The sequence below is a fragment of the Pongo abelii genome, chromosome X (genome assembly GCF_028885655.2).
Source record: "Pongo abelii isolate AG06213 chromosome X, NHGRI_mPonAbe1-v2.0_pri, whole genome shotgun sequence".
Classification (NCBI taxonomy): domain Eukaryota; kingdom Metazoa; phylum Chordata; class Mammalia; order Primates; family Hominidae; genus Pongo; species Pongo abelii.
In genome coordinates, this window is record NC_072008.2 from 48110043 (window position 1) to 48123940 (window position 13898).

Consider the following 13898-nt stretch of genomic DNA (forward strand, 5'->3'; position numbering starts at 1 on the left):
CTGGTCTCGGACTGCTGACCTCAGGTGATCCGCCTGCCTCGGCCTCCCAAAGTGCTGGGATCACAGGCATGAGCCACCACACCCAGCCCTTATGATTTTTTAAAAATCTGCTTTTATAATTACTCTCCTCCCAGGAACTCATATAGTTCTAAATGTTTAAGTGTGTTGCTCTAGACTTTATACCTCATATTCCAGTACAACTACTTTACTTTACTACTTGTCTGGTACAATATCTCCTTTCTCATTACTAATATTGTGTTTCTTTCTTTTTTTTCAATTTGATCAGATTTCCCAGATCAGCTTTTTATTTATTTATATGTCTTAATTTTATATTTATTTTATTTATATAAACTTCTATTTGTATTATGTATCACTTCTTGACTCTTTGTTCTGTGTTTTTATTTTACGTTTTTTTTTTAAATTTTGCTGTTCTTTTTCTAATTTCCTAAGTCATGTTCCCAACTTGATCATTTTGGGGCTTCCAGTTTTGTTTTGTTTTTAATAGTAAAGTATTTGAGATTATACACTTTCCTCTACATGTAGCTACGTTTCAAACACTCTGGTATGGAAGGTGAAACTACAGAATTGACTTCTCATTTTGATCCTAGGTATTGAAGAAAGCTTCTTAGGTTCTTACTGGTTAAGGTAGTTTAGTTGTCTTTTTTTATTTTTATGTAATTATGTTTTTTATTATGGTCAGAGAATGTAGCCTGTAGAATATGAATTTGTAAATGTTATTCAATATTTCCTCTGTGGCCTAGATACGTGACATAATTTTGTAAAACTTTCATGGATATAAGAGAAGAAACTATATTCTCTGTTAGATATTAGGACTTGGTGGGGACTTTTCAATCTAGTTGGATGATTTATTTTTTGTCTTTCTGTCTACTCCAGCTGTTATATTATCAAAAGGTAGAATAAATCTACCTTTTAAAACAAATTTTTTCTCCTGTGGTTTTGTGTTTTTCTGGGGAGAGATGAATCCTGAAGTATATATCTTAGACCATTTCACACCATGTCACGTATTTTCTTTTTTTTTTTTTCTTTTGAAATGGAGTCCCGCTCTGTCACACAGGCTGGAGTGCAGTGACCCGATCTTGGCTCACTGCAACCTCTGCCTCCCAGGTTCAAGCAATTCTCCTGCCTCAGCCTCCTAAGTAGCTGGGATTACAGGCATGTGCCACCACACCTGGCTAGTTTTTGTATTTTTAGTAGAGATGTGATTTCGCCTGGTCTCAAACTCCTGACCTCTAGTGATCCGCCCACCTCAGCCTTCCAAAGTGCTGGGATTACAGGTGTGAGTCACTGTGCCCGGCCAGTTTCTGTTCATTTTTGTCCCTACTGTTTTCCTCATTAGTTTGGAAAGTTTTACTTTTATTAATTGTCCCATTATATACTTTTCCCATTTCCAACAGGCATGATTTATTTCCTTTACTATTTTATCTGAATATAACCGGACCTTATTTTATAGAAAAAGATGAATAGTATTACTTTCTTATTTTTCTAGAAAAATTTAAGCTGTGTATTTAAAGACTATATTTTTCTTATAGGTTGAGTTAATCCTGCTTCAAGAAATCTCACTTAATATTTTTATTCAAAATCCCCAGTGACTTCATCTATTACAATTTAACTTTAACTGTATGAGTGTGTGCTCAGGGGTGTGTATTTTACCTCAACAGTAATTGTGAACCATTGTTTTGCTCTCTTATTTTGCGATCTCTCTTATGATTTCATATTCATTTATTTAGAATACATCCCTAAGTGTTTTCTTTAAGCAGAATAAATCAGTGAAACACTCTTCAAATTATTTCATGTCTGAAACTGTCATTCTTTTGCCCTGACCAAGGAATGGTTTCTTGGGATGGGGTACAGGATTGGAATTCTTATCTCTCCATGGCCTATGGTAGGCATGCCCAGTCTTTTGGCTTCCCTGGGTCACACTGGAAGAAGAATTGTCTTGGACCACACATACAATATAATAATACGAACAATAGCTGATGAGCTAAAAAAAAATTAGCACAACAAATCTCAAAATATTTTAAGAAAGTTTACCAATTTGTGTTGGGCTGCATTCAAAGACGTCCTGGGCTACATGTGGCCCATGGGCCACAGATTGGACAAGCTTGGTCTATGGGAAGTAGCTTCTATGATAACCCTCAGTGATCCCTGCCTCCTGGAATTCATCACCCTGTGTAATTCCCTCCATTTGAGTAACTTGCTTCTAACCAATACAATACCTTAACATTGAGAGGATGCCACCTTTGTGGTTAGATTACAAGAGATCATAGCTTCTGTCTTGGTGACAGGCTCTTTCCCTTGTTGGTTTTGGCAACATGTTGGGAAGGCCCATGTAGCAAGAGACTAAGGATAGCCTCCAACTATCAGAAACTGAGGCTTTCAGTACATCCCAACATCCCAAAAGGGATAGAATCCTGTGAATAACCACATAAGTGAGCTTGGAAGTAAGTCTTTCCCCAGTTCAGCCTTCAGATGAGGCCACAACCCCTGGATGACACCTTGATTATAGCCCTATGAGAGACTCTGAAACAGAGGACCCAGCTAAGCCATACCCAGATTCCTAAGCTACAGAAACCATGAGATGTGTATGTTTTTAAGGCCATCAAGTTTTTGGTAATTTATAATACAGCAATAGATAACTAATACATGGTCTGTAGATGTTAAATGACATCTGAATTCAATTTTTGTCAATGAGATGTCTGCTGCTGGTCTTATTCCTCTCCCTTTTATAAAACTTGTTTCTGCATGGAAGTGTTTAAGAATTTCTCCTCATCTTTGGACTATAAGACTGTAACCTTTATCTGCAAAACAGAGAGATATTTTAAAAAAGGCTGTAACCAAATTTGGTCATTGCAAGGGTTCCTGTGGTGATTAATTATTTTTAGCAGCTTTGCGGGGGAGGATCAGTGATTTAGTGATCACCTTTTACTGTACATCAGAATCTTCTGTGGAGTTGAGATGGAAGAGAGGGGGGATGTGGAGGGTTCATCCCCATGGCCTAGGGGAGAGGGGGAGGCAGCTCCCTGCAGGGTGTCTGGGGGGAGATCCGAGTGGGAGCAGCCACCAGCCATAGCCAGGGAGACGCTATCCCCCACTCCAGCACGGATCCTTCCCTCTCCATTGATTCTTTACAGATGTCAGCTGATTCTCACCAGCACTCCCTTTCCCCCCTCCTCTGGGGATGTGCCGATTTCTCCTCTATCCTGATTTAGGTATAGAAAAACCCTTTTTTCTTTGGAACTTAGAGACTGGCAGGGTAGTAGGGCCACAACAGTCTCCGGGGTCCTTCCGGCTCTCCCTCCTCCCTTCAAAGATAAATAAAATGGCCTCAGAAGGCAAGTGACTCGCCCAGGCCTCTCAGGTTGGCAGTGACAGCACTAGACTGGAGCCAGGTCTCCTGACTGTGTCTGCTACCGTCACCCACCACAGCTGAGATCAATTTTCCCACTCAGCGTTCCCGTTGAGATTCTGTAAACCAAGGAGGACGATGAGTGAGCCAGGCCCTAGCTGACAGCTCCCTCCTTTCAGACATGCCTGTGGATGCTGTCAGCTCTGGAAGGGTTCATCCTCTCAGGGGCTCAGGGTCATGCAGTCAGTAAGCCCGTATATATTCTGAAACTCTGTTTAGTTTTGTTTATTATATAAATAATTATATTCCTAATATTAAGTTATGCATTATGAATAAACACAAAGAAGAAAGTAAAAATGACCTCTAACTCTGCCATCTCCTAAATATAAATTCTACCAACAATTTGATTTATTTGCTTCCATATATTTTTTTCTGGGTATGTGCTTTGGTGCTTATGTTTGCAAGTGATCAGTATATTCATATGTGCACTTTTAGTTTAAATGAAAACTGGAATCATGTTGTTTGGTTACCTTGTTTTTTTACGTTGTATTTTAACTTACATATTTTTCCATGGCAGCATATATTTTTCTAAACAATTTTAACAGCTGCAAATAGCGTATCTTTGAATATATCATAATTTATATAACCAATATGCTGTTAATAAATATTTATGAAAGTTGGTTTTGGTTTTAACTGTTATGAACATCACCATGGTAAAATTCCTACATTTAAATCTTTGTGTGCATACATGATTATTTTCTACAGATATAGTTTTAGAAATTGTACTCTTGGGTCAGGGTGTAAGGACAGGTGTTAATAATAAATGGGCTGGGCACTGTGGCTCACGCCTGTAATCTCAGCACTTTGGGAGGCAGAGTTGGGTGGATCAATTGAGGTCAGGAGTTGCAGACCAGCCTGGTCAACATGGTGAAACCATGTTTGTACTAAAAATGCAAAAATTAGCTGGGCGTAGCGGCACACACCTATAATCCCAGCTACTTGAGAGGCTGAGGCTGGAGAATCTCTGGACCCCGGGAGGCAGAGGTTGCAGTGAGCCCAGATCGCGCCACTGCACTCCAGCCTGGGCGACAGAGCAAGACTCTTGTCTCAATAAATAAATAAAAATACAAAAATTAGCCAGGCATGGTGGCACGCGCCTATAATCCCAGCTACTTCAGAGGCTGAGACACTAGAATCACTGGCACCAGGGAGGCGGAGGTTGCAGTGAGCTGAGATCATGCCACTGCACTCCAGCCTGGGTGACAGAACGAGACTCTGTCTCAAAAATAAATAAAAATACAAAAATTAGCCGGGCATGGTGGCGCACACCTGTAATCCCAGCTACTCCAGAGGCTGAGGCATAAGAATTGCTGGAACCCGGGAGGTGGAGGTTGCAGTAAGCTGCGCCACTGCACTCCAGCCTGGGCGACAGAGAGAAACTGTGTCTCAAATAATAATAATAATACATGAATTGGGAGGGGACAATTGCACACTTAGTCCCAATGAGAAATCTGCCTTTTTCCAAGTGCCACATGATCAAATCAGTCACACATATGCAGCTTGTGATCACAGAGGCATGGAGTTCTCTGGCTTTCCATGGGGTACAGCCTCTTGTCCAGCAGAACTGTGGAGATTTCCAGCCTGCTTAATCTGAGCAATACAACCTTGACTTCACAGACCTATGTCCCTACCCAAGAAAGTCAGGAAATAACCATGTTTCTCATGAGTTATCGTTAATTCATGTATTTGTTGCACCCGTTGCAGTTCAGCAGCTTTTGTGAGCTTTTAAGAATCCCTGTAGTAAAATGTACAAGTATAGCTCCATAAAAATTAGATCAGAGAAAATACGGAAAGAATGGATGAAGTCAGGACCGGAATTGATCTGGGCTGTAAGCATTTGGGCCCTAGGGTTCTGCAGAGTAAAATTAAACTGCAAGTTTCCTTCTGAGTTTCCTATCAGACATAGCTGGAAAGAAACTGCAGTTATCTGTAGGATTTACCTTGGCCTCAGGGAGAAAAATGACTACAAGGGTAAAGAAAAATTTTTCCAGGGTAAAGATTTCCTGATAATTGAATGTAAACCATCTCCCACCCCCCTTATTTTTGAGACAGAGTCCTGCTCTGTTGTCCAGGCTGGAGTGCAGTGGCTCGATCTCGGCTCACTGCAAACTCCACCTCCCAGGCTCAAACGATTCTCCAGCCTCAGCCTCCTGAGTAGCCGGGATTACAGGCACGTGCCACCATGCCTGGCTAATTTTTGTATTATTTATTTATTTATTTATTAGAGACAGAGTCTCGCTCTGTCACCCAGGCTGGAGTGCAGTGGCACCATCTCAGCTCACTGCAAACTCCGCCTCCTGGGCTCAAGGGATTCTCCAGCCTCAGCCTCCCAAGTAGCTGGGATTACAGGCATGCACCACCACACCCAGCTAATTTTTGTATTTTTTTGTAGAGACAGGGTTTCACCATGTTGGCCAGGCTGGTCTTGAACTTCTGACCTCAAGTGATCCACTGGCCTTGGCCTCCCAAAGTGCTGGGATTACAGGCGTGAGCCACTGTGCTTGGCTCCAAAACCCCTTTTTGATCTCATTATGGATTATAGGTAAGGTGACCTTATACTTCATCATCCAAATTCAGAAACTTTGGAAAGTGAAAGAGTCATCATTAATAATTATGCTGGAACAGCAGGTGTAAACTGGACAGGTGGTCAACCTAATGATAAATGCGCAATAGAGTTTGCCATGGCCATCTTCTGGAGCAGTGGTTCTTCCAGTGTGTTCCCTGGACCACCAGCAACAGCATCTGAGATATTGTTAGAGATGCAAATTCTTGGACCCTATGCCAGACCTACTGAATATCTAACTTTTGGGTGTGAGGCTCAGCAATCTGTGTGCTGACAAGCCCTCTGGGTGATTCTGATACACGCTCAATGTTGAGAACCACTGATTTAGAGCTGTCTTCCAAATAAGTCAAAGGCACAGGGCCAGTGCAGAACTCAGCCCATCGGGTTCTTCATGTGCACACCTCTCTAATTATCTTGTTTTATCTAGGTACAAACTATCCTACATTTTTATATTCCTCTGGAGCCTTTTGACACTTCCTACGCCTTAAATAGTTCAAAATTAAAGGAATATTGGATCATACAATATGTGTTTTCAGTCTGGACTTAAAACTCTGTGTGATGGCCCTGCTCGTGGTCGGTTCCTCAAAAAAAAAAAAAAAAAAAGTCTCTATTTTTAACATGTTATCCTGAAGTACAAAATACAATGGTAACGTGGAATTTATTCTTTCAAGATACAAACGTTAGTTTATATTTATTTCCTGTATATAGAATCCTTCAGTGGTGATCCATTAGTTCAAGTAAAAAATCCATGCTTTTCCCATGATTGTAGTCCAGCATTTGTCCTTAGTTTTTATTTATTTATTTATTTATTTATTATTACTTTTGCCTCACTCTGTCACCCAGGCTGGAGTGCAGTGGTATGATCTGGGCTCACTGCAACCTCCACCTCCCGGGTTTCTAACCTCCTGATTCTCGTGCCTCAGCCTCCCGAGTAACTGGGATTACAGGCGTGTGCTAACACGACCTGCTAATTTTTGTATTTTTGGTAGATATGGGGTTTCGCCATGTTGGCCAGGCTGATCTCTATCTCCTGACCTCACGTTATCCAACCGCCTTGGCCTCCCAAAGTGCTGGGATTACAGGCCTGAGCTACTGCGCCCAGTCTGTCCTTAGATTTTTAAACTTATTTTGCTTCCCTAACATGAGACATAGACTCCTGTCTTTTTGCATAGAGCTATTTGCACTTCCATGATGTCAGATACTTTATTTTTTTTTACACCCATGCTTTTGCACTTTGCCTCACATGTCTCACTTTCCATGTTAAGCTTCCCCAACACTGACAGGCAAACCTACTTCCCCATGGAGAATTTATCTTTCCCTCTTTTGTGCTCTCCATGTTTCCTACATGTACTTAAGCCTTGGAATTTTTTGTTTTAATCATCTTAGTAAACTTTTTTTTTTTTTTTGAGACAGAGTCTCACTCTATCGCCCAGGCTGGAGTGTAGTGGCATGATATCGGCTCACTGCAACCTCTGCCTCCCAGGTTCCAACGATTCTCCAGCCTCGGCCTCCGAAGTAGCTGGGATTATAGGCGCGTGCCACCATGCCTGCTGGCTAATTTTTGTAGTTTTGTATTTTTAGTAGAGATGAGGTTTTGCCATGTTGGCCAGGCTGGTCTCAAACTCCTGGCCTCAAGTTATCCATCTGCCTTGGCCTCCCAAAGTGCTGGGATTACAGGTGTGAGCCACCATTGACTTCCATTTAGGAAGTCAATCTCATGTTTTCTGGGAGAGCTTGATGCCTTTGAAATGTCCTGAAGGTGTATTAGTCAGTGTTCTCCAGAGACACAGAGCCAACAGGGTACATAGATATGAGGGGATTTATTATGGGAATTTGCTCACACCATTATGGAAGCCAAGAAGTCCCCACCATATTCTTTCTGCAAGCTGGAGAACTAGAAAAGCTGAAGCTGATAATATAATTCAGTTTGAGTCTGAAGGCCTGAGAACCAGGGGAGTTGATGGTACAACTATCAGTCCCAGGCCAAAGGCTTGAAAAATGGGGTAGGGGGTGAGGGGATGGTGTTGGTGTAAGCCCTGGAGTCTGAAGGCCCAAGAACCAATAGCCTCAATGTCTGAGGGCAGGAGAAGATGGATGTCCACAGCTCAAGCAGAGAGGGTGAATTTGCCCTTCCTCCATTTTTTTGTTCTATTCAGTCCTCAATGGATTAGATGATGCCTGCCCACATTGGTGAGGACAAATCTTTACACAGTCTGCTGATTCAAATGTTAATGTTTTCTGGGAACACCCTCACAGTCACACCTAGCAATAATGTTTTACCAGCTATCTGGGCATCTTAGCCCAGTTGAGTTGATATAAAATTAACCGTCACAGAAGGTAACTCATCTTGAAAGTTCTAAACTCCCTTAACTCACTTCTTCTCTAAAAGAAGGTTTATAACTTCAATTTTTCTCTATCTTGAATTGGAATGTCTACGACTGTTATTATATGTCTGCCCAACCATTGTATGTTCAGTGTTTTGGGGGAAGATAACCTGTCTCTTCCGTTTTCACAGGTCCACATACAGAAAGAGAGGAATTGTGCCTCAGAAGCTGTACTTAATGGATGACATCCAGGAGCCTCATCTGCACCTGGACCTAATATGGTGATAAAATTTTAGGCTTGGAGCTGATACTGTAATCAGGTGAGCCTTTTGGGACCTTGGAATGGGGTGAATGTATTTTGCTTGTGAGAGGGATATAAAGCATTGGTGGTCAGAGGAAGACTCTGGTGGACACACACTAAGGTGATCCATAGTGAGTCACACAATCTTGTATAATTTCCTCTCCTTGGGTGCAGGTAGAATCTCTGTGACTTGTTTCTAACAAATAGAATATGGCAAAGGTGATGGGATATCACTCCCTTGATCAGGTTGTATTACAGTCAAAGATGATATGATGTAACTCCCATGATTTCATTACATTATCTAACACTCTGCTGTAGTAGACTGACACAAGAGATTCTCCTTACTGGCTTAATGAGGTAAGCATCTATATTGAGGAAACCCGCATGGCAAGAAACTGCAGGCAGCCTCTAGAAACCATGGGTGGCCTCTTCGATTTGAAGGTAGCTTCCAGCTGACAACCAGTAAGAAGCCAGGGCCCTCAGTCATGTAGCTGCAAGAAAATAAAATCTGCCAATGATGTGAATGATCTTGGAAGTGGATTCTTCCCCAGTCAAGTTTCCAGATGAAAATATAGCCTGGCTGACACCTTGTGAGATCCTGAACAGAGGACTTAGTTAAGCTATGCGTGAACTTTTGACACACAGAAACTGTGAAATAATAAAAGTGTGTTGTCTTAAGCTACTAAGTTCGTGGGAATTTGTTATGCAGCAATGGAAAACTAATAGGATATCTCATGCTCTATTTCATTGTTTCACATTTTCCTCAATGTCTACTGTATAAAGCTCCATTTTGCATCTGGACTTCTGATTATTTTGTGTACTGCATATGTGGGCAATATGCATATTTTCATTTTTTGTTCAGTTGCTTCTGTTCCATGAAATAGTTCTTAACTACTCTAGTGTATTTTTTTCACTTGTTTGATTCCCTAGTCTGCAAATTCTTCAAACTAGAGAGTTTTAAACCATATGGTATTTGATGCTTTTGTCCTTTTATTTTAAGTAAATCCTTGGTAATAAGGGATTATATTTTACTTTTCATTACTGCAGCGCTAAGGACATAGAACCTATTTAGAATATTGAAGGTATTAAATATATGGAGGTAGTCAGAGGAGAATATTTTGTTTTATTTTTAAAATGTCTGGTGAGAAAAACTCAAAGGAACATAAATTATACCTGAAAAGAGAAAACAATGGCTTTAAAGCCAAAATTATTAGGCTTTCTACAATAATCCCCTCCAATATAATGGAAATCTAGTAAAAACAATTGTTTAAAAACAAGTGGCAGAGTGTATCTGCTTTTGGAGTGCAAAAACATATGTTCCCTGAATTCAGATATGGAAGATTGAGAGTAATTTTCAGCACAGTGGACACTTAATTTATTCTTGAGCCCATATACATTTTGTATTGGTGGAAATAGGCATGAAAATTAAGCTTTCTGGAGAAGAACATGAAGTTAAGATTGGAATTGCAAATAAACTGGATTTTAAAGGCAATTTCATGAATAATTTGTGGAATGCAAAATCACCTACACAGTCATTTTAAAGACTGATGACTCTTGATGTCTTCATTTACGTATGTTACTGACTCTGTAGGACAAGGGACTTACAAATGAGTTTTTCAACCCAAGAGTAAATTCTTTGCAATGGACATTGTGGCAATAATCTCAATGATGGAAGGTGCAACACAGATTAAATGGAAAATTGAAAGTGGAAAAAATACCAAATCAATTTTTAGGAATCCAATGCTTATGTTCTCTAGAATAACTAAAAATCATAACATGTAGGAGTAAAAATATAAAGGTGAAAGAAGAGAGGCTTTTACACAGGACAGAGCTAACATCTAGTATATCAGTCTCACCAAAAAAGGTAAAATAAACTGCATTTAATCAGATTATGCTCAATATCTAAAATTCATGGTGGAATACGAAAATGGCATAATTTACTCATTCTATAAATATTTTGTGAAAACTTACTATATCACATATTCTATCAGAACATCACTGTTTCCCATTCTGGGCGAGGATGATATATGAATTATGGTAATTCTAAGCTGCTATACCAAACAGACTCCAAGATAAATACTTAAATAATGTAGAACTGTGTTGCTCTTTTATGTACTTCTTTTATTTTTTAATTTTTTAATTTTTTATTATTATTATACTTTAAGTTTTAGGATACATGTGCACAATGTGCAGGTTTGTTACATATGTATACATGTGCCATGTCGGTGTGCTGCACCCATTAACTCGTCATTTAGCATTAGGTATATCTCCTAATGCTATCCCTCCCCCCTCTCCCCACCCCACAACAGTCCCCGGTGTGTGATGTTCCCCTTCCTGTGTCCATGTGTTCTCATTGTTCAATTCCCACCTATGAGTGAGAACATGTGGTGTTTGGTTTTTTGTCCTTGAGATAGTTTGCTGAGAATGATGGTTTCCAGCTTCATCCATGTCCCTACAAAGGACATGAACTCATCATTTTTTATGACTGCATAGTATTCCATGGTGTATATGTGCCACATTTTCTTAATCCAGTCTATCATTGTTGGACATTTGGGTTGGTTCAAGACACATAATTGTCAGATTCACCAAAGTTGAAATGAAGGAAAAAATGTTAAGGGCAGCCAGAGAGAAAGGTCGGGTTACCCACAAAGGGAAGCCCATCAGACTAACAGCTGATCTCTCGGCAGAAACTCTACAAGCCAGAAGAGAGTGGGGGCCAATATTCAACGTTCTTAAAGAAAAGAATTTTCAACCCAGAATTTCGTATGTACTTCTTTTAATAATACTTGTTTCTTGTGTTCCTTCAGGGACCCAAATTTCTTCCAAGACATCAGCCCTCCATTCTTTTTTTCCCTTTAAAAAGCATGTTTTTATTTATCACATAAATTCACCATTTTCAAGTATACACTTCACTATGTTGTGCAACTATCACCACTATCTAATTCCAGAAAATATCCATCATCTCAAAGGGAAACCCCAAACCTATTAGAAGTTAGTCTCACATGTACACGTATGTTTATTGCAGCACTATTCACAACAGCAAACACTTGGAACCAACCCAGATGCCCATCAATGATAGACTGGATAAAGAAAATGTGGCACATATACACCATGGAATACTATGCAGCCATAAAAAAGGATGAGTTCATGTCCTTTGCAGGGACATGGATAAAGCTGGAAACCATCATTCTCAGCAAACTAACACAGGAACAGAAAACCAAACATCGTATATTCTCACTCATAAGTGAGAACTGAACAATGGGAACACATGGACACAGGGAGGGGAACATCACACACTGGGGCCTACGGGGGGTGGGGTGCTAGGGGAGGGATAGCATTAGGAGAAATACCTAATGTAGATGATGGGTTGATGGGTGCAGCAAACCACCATGGCATGTGTATACCTATGTAACAAACCTGCACGTTCTGCACATGTATCCCAGAACTTAAAGTATAATAAAAAAAGAAATATTAAATAAATAAAAATTAAAAATATATATATATACTTAACTGATATTGAAATACCCTTGAATTCCTGAAATACAATGCTCTTTGCCATAGTGTATTACTCTTTTTTGTTGTTGCAATTATTAATAACAGTGCTGGGTTTTTATTTAGAATATTCATTCATATGTATAAGTAAGATTGGTCTATAGTTTTGGTTTTTTTCTTTTGTTTTGAGACGGAGTCTCGCTCTGTTGCCCAGGCTGGAGTGCAGTGGCATGATCTCAGCTCACTGCAACTCCACCTCCTGGGTTCAAGCTGGGATTACAAGCATGCACCACCACGCTGGGTTAATTTTTTTTTTTTTTTTTTTTGAGACGGAGTCTCACTCTGTCACCCAGGCTGGAGTGCAATGGTGCGATCTCAGCTCACTGCAAGCTCTGCCTCCTGGGTTCATGCCATTCTCCTGCCTCAGCCTCCCAAGTAGCTGGGACTACAGGCGCCCACCACTATGCCCAGCTAGTTTTTTTTGTATTTTTAGTAGAGACGGGGTTTCACTGTGTTAGCCAGGATGGTCTCCATCTCCTGATCTCATGATCCGCCCGCCTCGGCCTCCCAAAGTGCTGGGATTACAGGCGTGAGCCACCACGCCCGGCCTGGGCTAATTTTTGTATTTTTAGTAGAGACGGGGTTTTGCCATGTTGTCCAGGCTGGTCTCGAACTCCTGACCTCAGGTGATCTACCTGCCTTGGCCTCCCAAAATGCTGGGATTACAGGTGTGAGCTACTGTGCCTGGCCTATGGTTTTGTTTTGTCTTGTGTTTATCAGGTTTTCATATTAATGCTGCACTGGCTATATGAAATGATTGGTGAGTTTTTTTTTTTTAATTGGGATACTTTAAATAATGTTGTAATTATCCTTCTTGCAACCCTAGTACTTTTTAAATTATGGATTTAAAAAATCACTTTACACTCTCTTCTTTGTAACTGGTCTATTAACATTTTAAATTTCTTCTTGGGTTAGTTTTGGTCATTTATGTTTTTCTAGAAAATTATCCATTTTCTCTAGATTTTCCAATGTGTTGCTATATTGTTGCATGCAGCATTTCAAAGTGAATCTTTCTACCTTCATCTTATTTTACTTCTTGGTAGCATTCTACAGAGTTGAAGATTGTACTTGTGAGTTTTTTTGTTTGTTTGTTTTGTTTTTTTTTGACAGAGTCTCACTCTGTCGCCCAGGCTAGAGTACAGTGGCGCGATCTCGGCTCACTGCAAGCTCTGCCTCTGGGGTTCACGCCATTCTCCTGTGTCAACCTCCCGAGTAGCTGGGACTACAGGTGCCCGCCACCTCGCCCAGCTAAATTTTTTGTATTTTTAGTAGAGACGCGGTTTCACCATGTTAGCCAGGATGGTCTCAATCTCCTGACCTCATGATCCGCCCGTCTCGGCCTCCCAAAGTGCTGGGATTACAGGCGTGAGCCACCACGCCCGGCCCTATATTTGTGAGTTTTGAGTTTCTTGATTTATTGAATGGATGTGAGGAATTTATATCTTTAGCGTGACCATGCAGAGAAATGTATGATGGATAGTAATGGAAAATTACAGGAAATCTGAAAATTTAATAAATTGTTTGTTGACAAAAAAAAAGAAGTCTCAATTTTTCCTGCTTCCACCCCTTGACAACCAGTAATCTACTTTCTGTCTCTGGATTTGCCCTCTGGACATTTCATAAACATGGAATCATGCACTATGTGGCCTTTTGTGTCTGGATTCTTTCACTTAACATAATGTTTTCAAGGTTCATCCATGTTGTAGCTTGTAACAGTACTTCATTCTTTTT

General features: G+C 40.4%; 1 long non-coding RNA gene across 1 annotated transcript in view; it reads left to right on the forward strand.

Moving 5' to 3' along the window:
• Positions 1-9299, forward strand: part of LOC134760917 (uncharacterized) — a 29332-nt gene extending 20033 nt beyond the window's left edge. The window contains exon 4 of the long non-coding RNA XR_010139030.1: positions 8506-9299. This is a non-coding gene — a long non-coding RNA (uncharacterized LOC134760917). The remainder of the gene's footprint in view (positions 1-8505) is intronic.
• The last annotated feature ends 4599 nt before the right edge of the window (positions 9300-13898 follow it).